Here is a 15389-nt window from a genome sequence, read left to right on the forward strand (position 1 = left end):
CTGTTGAAAGGAATGAAATCCGGATACATGTGACAACATGGATGAACTCTGAAGACATCATGTTGAGTGAAATAAGCCAACACAAAATGACAAATATTGTAGGATCTCAATGATATGAAATAATTAGAATAAGCAAATTCAGAGTCAGAAACTAGGATATGAGTTACCAGGGGCTGAGGTGGGGGTTGAGAATGGGGAGATAATGCTTAATTGATACGGATTTTGGAAATATTGCGATGGTAACACAACACTGTGAATATAAGTAACACCACTGAATTATATATTTGAATGTGGTTAAAGGGGGAAATTGTAGATTGTGTATACATTACTAAAATTAAAAAATTAAAAAAAAAAACATAGGACTGTACAACACAATGAACTCTAATGTAAACCATGGACTATAGTTAATATTATGATAGAAATTTTCTTTCATCAATTGTAACAAATATAATACACTAATGCAAGGTATTAACAATAGAGATATATGGGAACTCCATATTTTCTGTGTAATTTTTCTATAAACCTATAACTTCTCTAATAAAAGAAACAGAATTAAGGGAAAAATAAGGGTGGTATTAGAGGCAAGTAAAATTCTTCTAAAATCAAACACTATTAATAAATATACTAACATATTCCTCTGCCTTTGTCTCTCCAATCATTTTGCATCCTACTACTTCTAAATTATCATTTCAGATAGATTTTCTTGAAATGGCTAGAGCCACTCATTTGGAAATCCAAAGCCCCCATGCCAACAGTTTGCCAAACCACACAGAAGTAACAGAGCAGCAGGGAAACCTGAAACTTAAGCTAAGCAAATCTCTCCCAAAGAATGTCTCCTTTAGAAAGGGTTAACAACTGAGAAAAACAGGAAAATGCATTTGTACCTTTTTGGAAGGCAGCTGAGCTCACTGTTGTAGAAATTTTTTGCGCAGAGAATGTACACAAATCTTCAACTACTTCATGAAGACTACAGTACTGAGGATGTGGCCTTCCTAGACCCCTTCAGCTCATTCTGGTTCCTCCTGTGATAGCTTCTCTGGCTCTTTCTCCTGGCACCTAGGGTATGGAAATGCTCAGGATTCAGGACTCTGTACCCTCTTCTCTGCATGAGCTTGCTCTCAGGGGATGCAGTGGCCCTCACAGCCACATCTATCTCATCTTTAGTTAGGATGAATCACAGATGGACAAGGTCTCTTATGTGTGTGGAGGAAAATCATCATCCTGTGAGGAAAGACATGAGTTCTGCAAAATTGTTGAAAGTCAAAACCAGGTGTGCCGATCAAGGTGGGAAGGCAACGTTTGTGACAAAAACCACGTGTTTCTGTAATATCTACATTTCTCATATCATCTCTAGCTGACAGATATAGTATGGTGGTTATACATTTGGGCTCTGGAGCCAGACTAAATCCTGACTCATCCGTTTACTAGCTCTATGACCTTGGACACTGTTACTGAGCCTCTCTGTGCCTCAGTTTCCTCATCTGTAAAATGGGGATAACAACATTATCTATTCATATGGCTTTGTGAGGATTAAATGAGGTAAATGTAAAGTATTAGCACGTTGCTTACAATACAGTAAGCACAAAACAAATGTTAGTTGTTATCGTTCTCTACTTACATACAGTCTTTGTCAAAAAAGCATATCAATTAAATCATCCCAACATAAGCAAGGGGGAAAAAATCACAAAGGAAACAAAGCAAGGAACAATTCTTTGAATTACCTGCATATAATAACCTAGAGGAGGGTATCAATTTATTCAGAACATTTAGGTTGTGTTCTTCTGAGTGTTCCCACAAACTTCTAATACCCTTCACATTTGTTTACCAAAAAAAAGTTCCTGATATTTTTCTAGCCAACAATTGCTAACAGCACTGAACCTAAATTTGACTAGATGGACCCACTTCTCAAAAAGAAATTCAGGATTTTGTTGCTCAGGTTGTTGTGAACTCCAATTATCAGTTGTTCTGATAAGTGAGTCTTTATCTAGACCATCTTCTATGATCAGAAAGTTTCAAGTTACACTAAGGCCTTTTGGAAATACAAGGTGTCACACACCTACATTTTTTTTTAAATAATGAAATAAAAAAAAGATGTTAATATTTTTGAAGGAATTAAAATCAAAAAGCCTCTCTCCTCCTCTCTCCTGCATCTTCCGAGTTCTTACAGAATTTCAGAGCTAGAAGGAGTCTTAGATATTTTTGAAGCTGAAGCCACCATCTGCAACTACATTTCGAAGCCCCTGAGTGGTCCTTGTGACCCTCATCTTGGGTGAGGGCCTGACAGAACAACACAGACGAAGAGGTGCTTCCTTTCAGCCAGGCTTCCTGCACTAGAAACAGCTCGGTGGGTGGGTGTTAATCACTTGGAAGCATGCCACTCCCAAGGTTTTTCTATAATATGCAAATAGAACATTAAAATGTAGTGTGTTACATAAGGCTGGTACCCTAATGATTCTTAGAGTAAAAAACAAAGACTATGTTATTTTGATTCCCAATGAACCCTAGTTCCAAGCCCATTTGTGTTTTGCTTTTTAAAAATCCACTTTCAGAAGAGAAATGGAACCTAGTCTTTGACTAATGGCACATTTTGACAGAACATCTCTGTACCAGTCAGTGATTCAGGTGGCCTAGGGGGCATGATTAATTCTATTCTTAACTTTTGGACAAACTGAGAAATGAAGCTATAAAAATAGAAGTCTCTCTGCTCGTTCCTCTCCAGCGTTCCCATGCTTGTTCTTTTCTATAATCCGTATCTGCCTGCATGTCAGTCTCATTGTTTTGTGCTATTTTTATGTGTGCATGTATGTTTAAAATATTGCAGTTGCACACTACAAAACCATATCCAACTCAGAAGCTTTCCAGCAAAATAATCAAACCCTTTAACAATCACTTTCAAATCTAATTGTACTGCTCCCTAGGGAGGAAGCAATAAGGCCCTGGGATCAGCAGCTATGGGCAGGGCATCAACCAAGTCGTCAGTGACACAGTGAGCATAACACAAAAATGGCATGTGCCATGAGGTCAGCAACCCTGGTTTAGATCCCAATTCTGCCATTTACAATGCTGAATGATTCTGAGCACTTTATACAAATCCTTTTAAGGATATATGTGCACCTAACTCAGAGGAGTTGAGGGTGAATTCAATAAAAATGTATCTAAAAAGTCTACTGTAATGCCTGGCACAAAGAAGCTTCATAAATGTAATTTTTCATTCTAAATGGTGCATTTTTAAATATTGCCCTAAGGGGGACAACAAAACACAATTTAAAACATCCTGGCTCATGATTAAAGAGGCAAGCAGATTCAATAATCAATAAATCAATAGCAATTTAGTTAGGGACTCTTTTAAAAAAGCAAAGAGAAAACATCTATCCTAACATCTTAGAGCAAGTGGAGGAAACAACTGTCTACCAGGCAATGTGGATACACACTATTGTGACCAAAAAATAGGCCTTACTTCAAGGACCTTGTAGTCTAGAAAGGGATAGAAATAAACAAACAGGCAATTACATTACGCTTATCATGATAAATGCATATTGAGCAGGCTCTGGAAGCACACAGGAAAGACTCTCACAAGCAGAATCAGGAAGGCTTTCAGCAGGAATGTTCCCGCAATGGTAATAATAGCTAACTAATACTTGCTGAGACTCTACTATGTGCTAGGAATATGCTACGTGCTTTTGCGGATCATTTAATTCTCAGACAACAATATAAAACAGCTACTATTACTGCCAACTAAAAAAATGAAACACAGAAGTTAAGAAAATTCCCCAAGGTCATACTGCTAGGCAAGAGCAGAGCTGGTACTTGTACCCAGACAGCCTGACTCCAGAGTCTAGGCACTTTACCACCATACACCATGCCTTTTCTAAGATGAAACTGAAACTGTCAAAGGGAGCATGGGAAGTTGTTTAGGCAAAGAGGTATATGCACAGGTCTAGCTGCAAGGATGTTCTGGGCCAGTAAATTCACATTTAATATGCTATAGTTACATGATGTCCCATAGAAAAAAAAATCTTTGCATGCTTGCAGTCAAATTTTTACTTCAACAAATCAGCAGGCAAACAGAACAGTTTTAATGAAACTATAAAATTCAAGAAACAGATTTAATAGCTATCTTTAAGGATAACTTGAGAAAATGTGCTAAATGTGATGGCTTTTTATTAAACTAATCCAGAGATATCTTTTGTTGCTTTCTTTTCCTCATCATAATTTTCCACATAGCACAGAGACACATTAATGATGAACTTGTTAGCAACCATTTTATCAGCCCTGGAGCTTAATCTTGTATAACAGTTATTTAGCCAACATTTAATAAGCATGTACCACGTGCCAGGAGCTGTTCTAAACATCTTTATATGTAGTATCTCTTGTAATCCTCACAACCCTATGAGGTAGGTACTATTGTTACCCTCATTTGGGGAATGAGAAAACTGAGGCATAGAGAGTTTAGATAACTTACTGCTAAATGGACAGCTGGTATTTGAACCCAGGCAGACTGGCTCCAGAACCCACACTCCTAACCACTGTGCTATACCGCCTCTCCCAAGTCATATCTGCCTTCAAATGGAATCATCAATCCACATTTGCATGGAATACTACATCCTCTGATTCTCAGCTGGAAGATGTTCTACACCCACAAAGTCTCAAGGCTTTTATTTCAACAATGGCTAAACTCAGTCCCTGGAAGGAGCAAGCAGGGGCTAGTTCTAGGGATGGAGAGATAGGACAGAACAAGAAACAGTAAAAACATTTCTGGAGAGAGCTGGAAGCAGAAAAACTGGAGTGGGGTTGGGGTTGGGGGTTGGAATAGACCCTGTGTATGTGGTACCAGGTTTGGGGAGTGAAAGGGGGCAGAGACAGGAATTGGTAACAGGAGACAAACTTTTCCTCTCTCCAGGGACTGTATGATCTGGGAGTTCTGAAAGCTGCCTATCAGCCCTCATCCACAGTTCCACTCTCACAAGCTGTTGTTACACTGGCCAGAGCAGAAACACCTAGAATTCCCTAAACAGGGTAGCCACCAAGTGAAGAGGTGGGGTCCAACTTGGTCAGGGTCCTCCTGGCCATGGGTCCAGAAAAGAGGGTGGGGAGCATGGAGAGAATACAAAGCAGCCAGCAGTTGATTCTCTAGGGACAGGGTGTCTCCCTTCCCCCCACACCTAGCTGGAAGAAAGCAAAGAACCTCTCTACTCAAAAAGATCTTTCTTATATCACACTATCAGATATTTTGATCACTTTAACAGAAAAACAGAGTGAGAGGGCAGAAGGCCATTTCATTTGCACTTTAATGCAAATCCCCTTACAAAAACTGATCTTCTAACATTAAGTTGAACCTAGCTACAGAGTGGTTACAGGAATTTTGATAGGTAATTTGAAACACATAGGAGGAGGTGGCAGCACTTGGTTGGGTGGGAAGGGAAAAAGTCACCAAGATGTAAAGATGCCAAAAGAAAATATCACTGACATCTAAATGTACCTCAAGTCAAACCTGCCTCTCCACAATCATACAGGAAGAGCTCCTCCACTCAGCCAAGTGCTTGCTCCCATTTCTCCACCAGCAGCTCTGCCCTACCATGCTTGTGGGGAAAGAAAGCTACAAGCAAGTTGCTTGGGCTACGTCCTTAACCTCTCTGCCTTCTTCTCTCCCTTGCTCTTCCTCTGTCAATGTGCAAAGGCCCTTTGGAGGTCTACACAGGGTGCTAGGAGGGCCTGCAGGAAGAAGCCCAGGTTTAGTGGTAGAATATATAAAAGAATATGCAGGAATGTTTTATGTTGCCTCCCAAAAGAGATACCAATCAGAAGGACCTGTGTTTCTAACTGTAAACGGGAGAGTTACCCCTCACCTTAAATATTGGCTATTCTACCAACCCTATTATACCATGTAAGGTAAGAGGACCAATGGGATTACCTTTAATGAGGACAGGCAGCAGTGAAGTTGCTGCTATCTTAAAGAACGAAGAACAGTATTTGTTCACAGTAGGTGCTCAATAAATGTTGAGTGAAAGACCAAGATGAAGTATTCTAAATAACTTCAGTAAGTTTCCCAAAATTTTTTTGTAGCCCAATTGTGCTGGTTTGAAGCTGTTATGGACCCCAGAAAGCCATGATCTTTAGGCCAATCTTGCGGGGTGGGACCTTTTGATTAAACTATTTCCATGGAAGTGTGACCCCGCCCATTCAGGGTGGGTCTTAATTACATCACTGGAATCCTTAAGAGAGCTGAGAGCCCACACAAACTCAGATGCTTCGAGATGCTGGGAGATGCTGACAGAAGGATGTTTTGAGATGCTAAGCTAAGAGATAAAGCCCAGAGTTTGCCACAGAGAAGCTAAGAGAGGACTCCCAGATGCTTAGAGAAAAACGCCCCAGGAGAATCAAGCAGAGAGCTGAGAGACGCTAAGAGAGACAGAAGCCCAGAGATGTTTTAGAGAAAGTCATTTTGAAACCAGAACCCAGAAGCAAAGCACCAACAGATGCCAGTCATATGCCTTCTCAGCTGACAGAGGCGTTCCACAAGCCATCAGCCTTTCTTTAGTGAAGGTATCCTCTTTCAATGCCTTAATTTGGACACTTCTATGGCTTTAGAACTGTAAATTTTTAACCTAATAAATCCCCTTGATAAAAGCCAATCCATTTCTTTGCTAACATGACCACAGACATAGGAGACTGGTGGTTTGATGGGTTGAGCCCTCTACCATAGGTTTTACCCTTGGAAGACGGTTGCTGTAAAGGAGAGGCTAGGCCTCCTTATAATTGTGCCTAAGAGCCTCCTCCCGAATGCCTCTTTGTTGCTCAGATGTGGCCCTCTCTCTCTAGCTAAGCCAACTTGAAAGGTGAAATCACTGCCCTCCCCCCATGTGGGATCAGACACCCAGGGGAGTGAATCTCCCTGGCAACGTGGAATATGACTCCAGGGGAGGAATGTAGACCCGGCATCGTGGGACAGAGAACATCTTCTTGACCAAAAGGGGGATGTGAAAGGAAATGAAATAAGCTTCAGTGGCAGAGAGATTCCAAAAGGAGCCGAGAGATCACTCTGGTGGGCACTCTTATGCACACTTTAGACAATGTATTGGAATAGCTAGAAGTAAATACCTGAAACTACCAAACTCCAACCCAGCAGTCTGGACTCCTGAAGACAATTATAGAATAATGTAGATTACAAGGTGTGACAGTGTGATTGTGAAGACCTTGTGGATCACACCCCCTTTATCTAGTGTATGGATGAGTAGAAAAATGGGGATAAAAACTAAAGGACAAATGGGGTGGGATGAGGGGATGATTTGGGTGTTCTTTTTTCACTTTCATTTTTTATTCTTGTTCTGGTTCTTTCTAATGTAAGGAAAATGTTCAGAGATAGATTGTGGTGATGAACGCATAACTATGTTATCATACTGTGGACAGTGGATTGTATATCATGGATGATTGTATGGTGTGTGAATGTATTTCAATAAAACTGAATTTAAAAAAAAAGTATTGAATCCTTTCTTCCTTTAAAAAAAAAAAACAAGAACTTGCTAAGCTTTAAAATGAAGCACTAAGTCCTGGATCATTTACTTAAAAACCTTTTTGAAAGCCTGCTCTGGCTCTGCTAAAGATGGAGAAAGGGACTATTGATGAGTAACTAGCAAGAAAGCTATTCTCCAGTTAGATCTTAAACATACAATTATGGAGAAAGCAAGATTAAAAAGTAACATATCTAGAGTCTCTGCCTATTTCAATATATGAGAAAATTCCATTTGTAAATAAAAAGTAATAGAGCTATTCTATTACTGCTAAGCATATAGGACCCCTAAGTATTTTTAGAACTACCAAGGCAGAATACTATCTTTTCCTTATACTTCCACAACCTGGGACTCAGACATCTTCCTGGCAGCCAGAATCTCCATATAACATAGACTCTAAAGGCCTCGCGAATGAAAAACCTCAGTTCTGGGCAAGTCTCTTGACCACTTTGATCTCATCTGTAAAATGATCACTATAATACCTGTGTCACAGGATTGTGAAGATTAAAGCACCAAGGATTATGGAAAGTAACATTTCCTGTCCCACAATCCCAGACTTTCAGCTAGTATCACAATGATCTGAGCCAGCCAAAAACACTCTCTGAAAATCACTTTGTGATTTTATTATTATTTATTAATATTATTTTTTATTTGGGAATGCAAATTTTGGTTGCAAACCACTAATGAGGGAGGCGAGGGGAGAGAAATGCAATAGTTGGAAGCAATAGTTGGAAATAACTCCAAATACACAGGCCTCTGGTTTCCAAATGATTGTTTAGATTGACTTCCCTTGAACACATTTTGGCCTCTGGTAAAGTATCTGGCAGTCATATGTACAAAACAAAACAAATTATTTATCACTTTGAACTGTGTGGGTAGGGGAACAGATGGGGGAGGCTGCTGTATTTCCTCACAGGTGCAATTCTTGAACACATGAACCTTCCTGAGAGGAGATGATGATTTCCTAGAGGGAAAAAAAAAGAGGATTTTCCTCTTCATTGAGTTGCAGGGCATTCCGCTATATCCTCCAAATGTATTATTTGGCATAAATTTAGAGTACAAAAACAAAATCAGGTATTCCCCACATCCAACTTTCCTGTATTCCAGGGTAACTGTCAATTATTTTAAAAATAAGCCTATTTTACTTTATGTAGTCAGTGTTCCAGGGGGATTTGCATTACATTTTTTGGGTAAAAAGAATTCTAGGTTACAGAATAATTAAGAGCAATCATTAAGAACTCCAGAACCAGTGTGCTAGATTCCAAACCAAGCTCTACCACTTATTATCTTACTACCCTGGGCAAGTTATTTGACCTCTCTGTGCTTCCTGTTCATTAGTAAAATGGCAATATTAGTGCTGTCCTCAAAGAGTTGTTATGAGGATAAAACGAGTTAAAATTCATAAAACACTTCAGTGTATGGCACAAAGTAAGTGCTATAAAAGCAACAAATAAAATAAATAAATACCTAATTAATCTTTTTGATAAAATTTCATCTAAGCGTAAAGTAAATGATAGCTCAAATCTCATGCAAAGAGACCAAGTCTCCAAGTGGTCAAAATATAGCGCTTTACAAGTAACAGTTTTGGAGTCAGAGACTTCTGACTCAACAACCCATCACGTGGCCCTCTGCTCATTGGTCACTTTAACCTCTGTCTGAACCTCTGCTTCTTAGCTATAAAATGGGAATAATATCAATTTTCTAGCAAGTATGCTGTGAAGATAAACTGAGATAATACAGACGTAAAATTCTTGGCACAAACAGAGCAAAGTATTAAGGCTCAATAAGTGAAACTACTCCTCTCCCCAAATACACACATACACACTCACCTACAACAGCTTTGAGTCAAGTTCCCTAAGAGTTAACTACCTCAAATACAGCAATGTGGGCTGGGCTTTGCAGTAAAGTCTTATTACAGCCATAAGGCACCCTGAGGAAGTAAGAATCAGCTTGAGCAAAGCAGGACACGAGTCAGTGCACAGACTTGACCAGGCTGGATCAGAGAAGTGGGGAACATGATACCACTGATTCCCGTACTTAGGAACAGAGCTAGAACTGGGCTCCTCCCAGGTCCAGCAAGAAGAGTTAAAGAGCTAAAAACAAACACGAGAAAGTCGAAGAATTTTCCAGCAACTCAAGTAAACAGCCCTGAACTGATGTGTTCTGTAAGCTTTTCTTACAAAAAAGTTATGAGACTTTATAAGTAGCCCTCTACTGTAATTTAAAAGAAAAAGATAACTTGAGAAATGGATTGTGTTTTAAAGAAAACTGAAAAGAAAACAACAATAAATGCTTACTCTGGTGAAAGGAAAACCAAGTCAACAGGGTGGTTCACTAATACAAACAGGGTCATCGTGCAGACACCCCCTTTAGAAGGATTGTTCTAAGGTTAAAGTCCCACCCCCAAATAAACCAGTTTGTATTTTCTAAATATCTGATAGCTCAAGTAACAATACAACTTTTTCTATCTTCCACAGTTAAGAATAGAAAGTCTCTATTTTTTTTTAATAAAATGTTCCTTTTGAAAAAATTAAAATCCCTGAGACTTTAAACCTTCTCTATGACTGAAAAGAACTGTGATTTGGAGATCTATTAACATGAAAAACTGAAAGTCACAAAATGCACAAAAGAAAGATGGTTTACAAAATTTACTTTCTTAATTCTAATAAAGACATTTTTAATGGCTTACAGTCAGTAAATGCTGACTACTGATATTACTACTAGTGGGACATGCATTTGGACCTGCTTTTCCAGTCACAGTAAAGGATCTGGCTGATCTCCATGCATCATGTTGTTTCCTGGTCACCACTGGTAAGGAAAAATGCAATGTGTAGCCATGACAAAGGATAGAGCCACTGGACCCCATCAAGTGTAAGCAGGGCCATAGTCTTGATCTCGCAAGAATCACACTCTCACCAACTCAACAGTGTTGATAACACCTAGGCAACATGGAGCTAAGGAGTTTTAAGATGTGTTTTCCTTTCAGTAAGTTAAGTCCAATATACTACATCTCTTATCTTCATTTTTCATCTTAATTAATGATAACACTCTACAAAGAATCTGAGTGCCCAACATTAAAGTGCTATGGAAAAAACAAAACAAAACAGTGCTATATGAAATCAGTTAGTATGATGCAGTTTGATGTTGTCATTGCCTAAAAGAGGTCCTGGAGTGGAACCCTGACTACCCCATCAAACTAAAAAAATAAATAAATAAATAAGTAGGCTCCATGTGATGTTTTTATCGCATTTGGTTTCTAAACTGACTCCATGCATGTAGTGTTTGCATCCGTTAGCTAATGAGGTGGTCTGAGCCAAGGCAGATGACCCAGACCTCCCACCCCCATCCAAACACACAAAACCAATGTAAGAAACATTTAAAAAAAACAGGTTTTCATATATAGTGGAGCTCCAAACCAAGAAAGGAAAATACAAAAATGCCATAATAGGAACTCAAATTCAGAGCTGTGATTGCGAGCACGGGACTCTGAAAGCAATAAATCAGAAATCAACAATAAAAAGACAGAGAAATTTACTTTTGCACTTTAAAAAACACAATTGAACTAACTCTTCAATGTTTATGTAAAAAATGCAGAACCGTGAAGCATGATCAGAGTAACAGGACTGAATAATGAACAACTCATCCTGGCATATCTAGATTCTTATCTATTGCCCCTCCTTGCTGTGCACCTCCCCACCCCCACCCCCACCCACAAAGAGAACAGAAAAAGACCATTTAAAGTAGGCCTTCTTTAATTACAACCTAAAGAAACTTGATTACTCAAGTCCCTGAGGCATCTTTTTAAGGCTTACTCACCTACTGGGCCATTAAGGTAGGCCAGAGACTGGCAAGGAAAAAAAAAGGGTTAGAAGGCAAGATAAACTAATCTATTCACTCAAGATGGGGAAGCTTGATTTGCAAAAAGACAGCTGAACCAGCACAAACTGGTTTGTGACTAGAAATATCACTCAAATAAAATATACAAACACATAATTCCACTTTTTACATATCAATTAAACTGCTTTTCATGGTAAAGCAAAATTCTCAAAGTCTAAATGTCTCAGAGCACTTTTTAAAAGGATATTGATGAAGCACATCACATACATTTAAAAATGAGTTCATAATTATAATTACAAAACTCTCATTGGATACCTCTTAAGACTAGTAGGGAACAATCTCAAAACATAAACAGGAAAGAATGAAGTCTTTAGTCCATCTTTCCTGCACAAACTGTACCTCAGTAGTTGGTAAGAGGAAGTTTCTCTATAAAGTTTCTCTCTAAAAAGTATTCCAGTTAATAGAAGGCCTAATGGAAATGAAAATATCAGCATTTTGCAAACCTTTAAAATTAAATCATGGATCTAGACAGTGATCATGAATGTCATCAGTGTCATCACAAAAAAAGAAAGGCTAACCTGTTGGAAGTATACAACATCCCCTAGGAAGTAGTCTTGACAAAAAAAGCTCAAACCTGAATCAGACCAACCCCCAAATCTGATTTCCAGCTTATAGAAATAGAGGGGACTGAGTAACAAGTTAAATGACATCCCAGGGATGCAATCAGTAAAATCCAGACTGTGGGAAACAGGGCAAATGAACTTTTTCTTCAATAAAGAAACTGGAAGGTAAAAAACTCTGAGTGAGGCAAATAACATAAGTTAAAAGAGACTTAAGAGACATATCAACCAAATGTAATGTGTGTGCTCTGGATTCTGATTTGAACAAACCAACCATAAAAAATAAAATATTTGAAAAAAATGCAGAAACTACGAATCCTGAGTGAACATTTGAGGATTTTAAGGAATTGCCATTTTTTAGGTGAGATAATGGAACTGTGAATAATTTTTTTAAAAGTCCTTATTTTTTAGAGATATATAATTTTTAAATATGATGTACAGGATTTCCTTCAAAACAACTGGGATGAGTGGGTTAAAAGAAAAAAAAAAAAAGCAACCAGTATTGGCCATAAGCTAATAACTATTGAAATTAGGTTGCTGTTAAATGACGGTTCTTTAACCTATTTCAAATGTTTGTAACTTTCCATAATAAAAAGTTAAAATGGCAACAAAAAATAAAGTGGTTTTGTCTCATATGCTTGAAGCATAATGTTCAATGTATTTGTACACTGAACAATATGTATTTGTATTATTAATGGTCCTTTGAAAAAGTCCTGTGAAGCCCCTATTTGGCCATTAAAAATCCTGTGCATCGCCTATGTTCATAGCAGCATTAGTCACAATTGTCAAGAGATGGAAACAACCCAAATGTCCTTCAACAGATGAGTGGATAAATAAAATGTGGTATACACACACAATGGAATACTACGTGGCAGTAAGAGGGAACGATGTCATGAAACCTATGAAAACATGGATGAACCTTGAAGACATAATGCTGAGCGAAATAAGCCAGGCACAAAAGGAGAAATATTATATGCTACCACTAATGTGAACTTTGAAAAATGTAAAACAAATGGTTTATAATGTAGAATGTAGGGGAACTAGTGATAAAGAGCAATTAAGGAAGGGGGAATGATAATCCAATAAGAACAGATAAGCTATCGTGGGTAAATTTAACATTCTGGGAATGCCCAGGAATGACTATGGTCTGTTAATTTCTGATGGGTATAGTAGGAACAAGTTCACAGAAATGTTGCTATATTAGGTTACTTTCTTGGGGTAGAGTAGGAACATGTTGGAAGTAAAGTAGTTACCTTAGGTTAGTTGTCTTTTTCTTACTCCCTTGTTATGGTCTCTTTGAAATGTTCTTTTATTGTATGTTTTTTTTTAATTTTTTTTACTTTTTATACAGTTGATTAAAAAAAAAAAGTTTAAAAAAAAAACAAGGAAAAAAATAAGCAGAGCCCCCTTGAGGAGCTGGTGCAGAATGCAGGGGTATTGGCCTACCCCACCTCGATGGTTGCTAACATGCCCACAGACATAGGGGACTGGTGGTTCCAGGGGCTGAGCTCTCTACCACAGGATTTGCCCTTGGGAAGACTGTTGCTGCAAAGGAGAGGCTAGGCCTCCCTATAATTGTGCCTAAGAGCCTCCTCCCGAATGCCTCTTTGTTGCTCAGATGTGGCCCTCTCTCTCTAGCTAAGCCAACTTGAAAGGTGGAATCACCGCCCTCCCCTCTACCGTGGGATCAGACACCCAGGGGAGTGAATCTCCCTGGCAACGTGGAATATGACTCCCAGGGAGGAAAGTAGACCTGGCATCGTGGGATGGAGAACATCTTCTTGACCAAAAGGGGGAAATGAAAGGAAATGAAATAAGCTTCAGTGGCAGAGAGATTCCAAAAGGAGCCGAGAGGTCACTCTGGTGGGCACTCTTACGCACAATATAGACAACCCTTTTTAGGTTCTAATGAATTGGGGTAGCTGGTGGTGGATACCTGAAACTATCAAACTACAACCCAGAACCCATGAATCTCGAAGACAATTGTATAAAAATGTAGCTTATGAGGGGTGACAATGGGATTGGGAAAGCCATAAGGACCACACTCCCCTTTGTCTAGTTTATGGATGGATGAGTAGAAAAATAGGGGAAGGAAACAAACAAACAAACAAATAGACAAAGGCATCCAGTGTTCTTTTTTACTTTAATTGCTCTTTTTCACTTTAATTATTATTCTTGTAATTTTTGTGTGTGTGGTAACGAAGGTGTCAGGGATTGATTTTGGTGATGAACGTACAACTATGTAATGGTACCGTGAACAGTCGAATATACGATTTGTTTTGTACGACTGCGTGGTATGTGAATATATCTCAATAAAATGAATAAAAAAAAAAATCCTGTGCCTTCATAAAGACAGCTTTCTGAATATAAGCAGCATTTTTGCAGCCATAGATAAGTACATCATTTCCCAATCAGAAGGACACAGGAGCCAGAAAAGGCCTTAGACTTATTATAACTGTCTTCAAATTCAACTGCACATGTGATTTTGTAATGGTCAAATACTCAAACTTCATCTATTATACTATTAAATATATAAAATGTGATAAGCATAAGTATGCACAAAAACTTATCTACAAGGATGTTCATCACATCCAATAGCAAAAAACTGTAAACAAACTCTTGTCCAATGGCAGAGCAGGTGTTAAATAAATTACAGTTCATATACACTATGAAAAACCACTTTTAAAATGAGGTTGAGGAAAACAGAAAATGATAGAAAAATGTTCACAATATATATTAAGGAAAAATTTGAGGCCAAGTACATACAATCAATTCTGTTTATACAAAAAAAGTTTGCATAGAGAAAGACCAAGTATGTACATCAAAATTAAAACAGTTCATTTCATTAGGTGGTGGAATTATGGGTGATTTTATTGTCTTCTTTGTGCTTCTACGTGTCTAGCAATTTTTCTATGCTAAAGGCAGAGGCCTGCAATTCAGAAATCCAAAAAGCTCTGAAAATATATTTTCCTAAGTTAGTAGCAAACTTGTTCAGCTGCAAAACCTGACCTGAACTAATACTAAGATGCTTCATATTCATTCCATTTAGTGTGTATATTTACAGCTGTCACTGAAGAAATATAATGTTTCTGGCTATTTATCCAGATCCCACTAGGGGCACACTATTTATTACCTTCCAGCAATCCCAAAATTCTGGATTTCAAAACATATCTTGCTCCAAGGCTTCAGACAAGGGATTGTCTACCTGTATTAATTTTGTAACTTAGCCACCATTAACCTTTTGGGGCTTTTAAAAATGGGACTCCTCATACTTGAAAAGTTTGGGAGCCTTTGCTATAAATCATTATAAATTTTAAAATGGTAACACATCCACAAAACATGTATCTTTAACTAAAAGGTTAAGCATTCCTGATTCGTCAAAGGTTGCGAACACCTGACTCCCATCAGATAATTCTAACAGCCA

General features: G+C 38.3%; 1 protein-coding gene across 4 annotated transcripts in view; it reads right to left on the reverse strand.

Moving 5' to 3' along the window:
• The window catches only part of ANKS1A (ankyrin repeat and sterile alpha motif domain containing 1A), a 240219-nt gene that overhangs the window by 217418 nt on the left and 7412 nt on the right, over positions 1-15389 (reverse strand). The window contains exon 1 of one of the 4 annotated variants that reach the window (XM_037843772.1): positions 885-902. The exons of the other annotated variants lie outside the window; for them this stretch is intronic. The gene's annotated coding sequence lies outside the window, so the exon portion shown is untranslated. Of the gene's footprint in view, positions 1-884; positions 903-15389 lie in introns of those variants that run through there. 4 annotated transcript variants of the gene reach the window in all.

Source organism: Choloepus didactylus, chromosome 7 (assembly GCF_015220235.1).
Source record: "Choloepus didactylus isolate mChoDid1 chromosome 7, mChoDid1.pri, whole genome shotgun sequence".
Taxonomy (NCBI): Eukaryota; Metazoa; Chordata; class Mammalia; order Pilosa; family Megalonychidae; genus Choloepus; species Choloepus didactylus.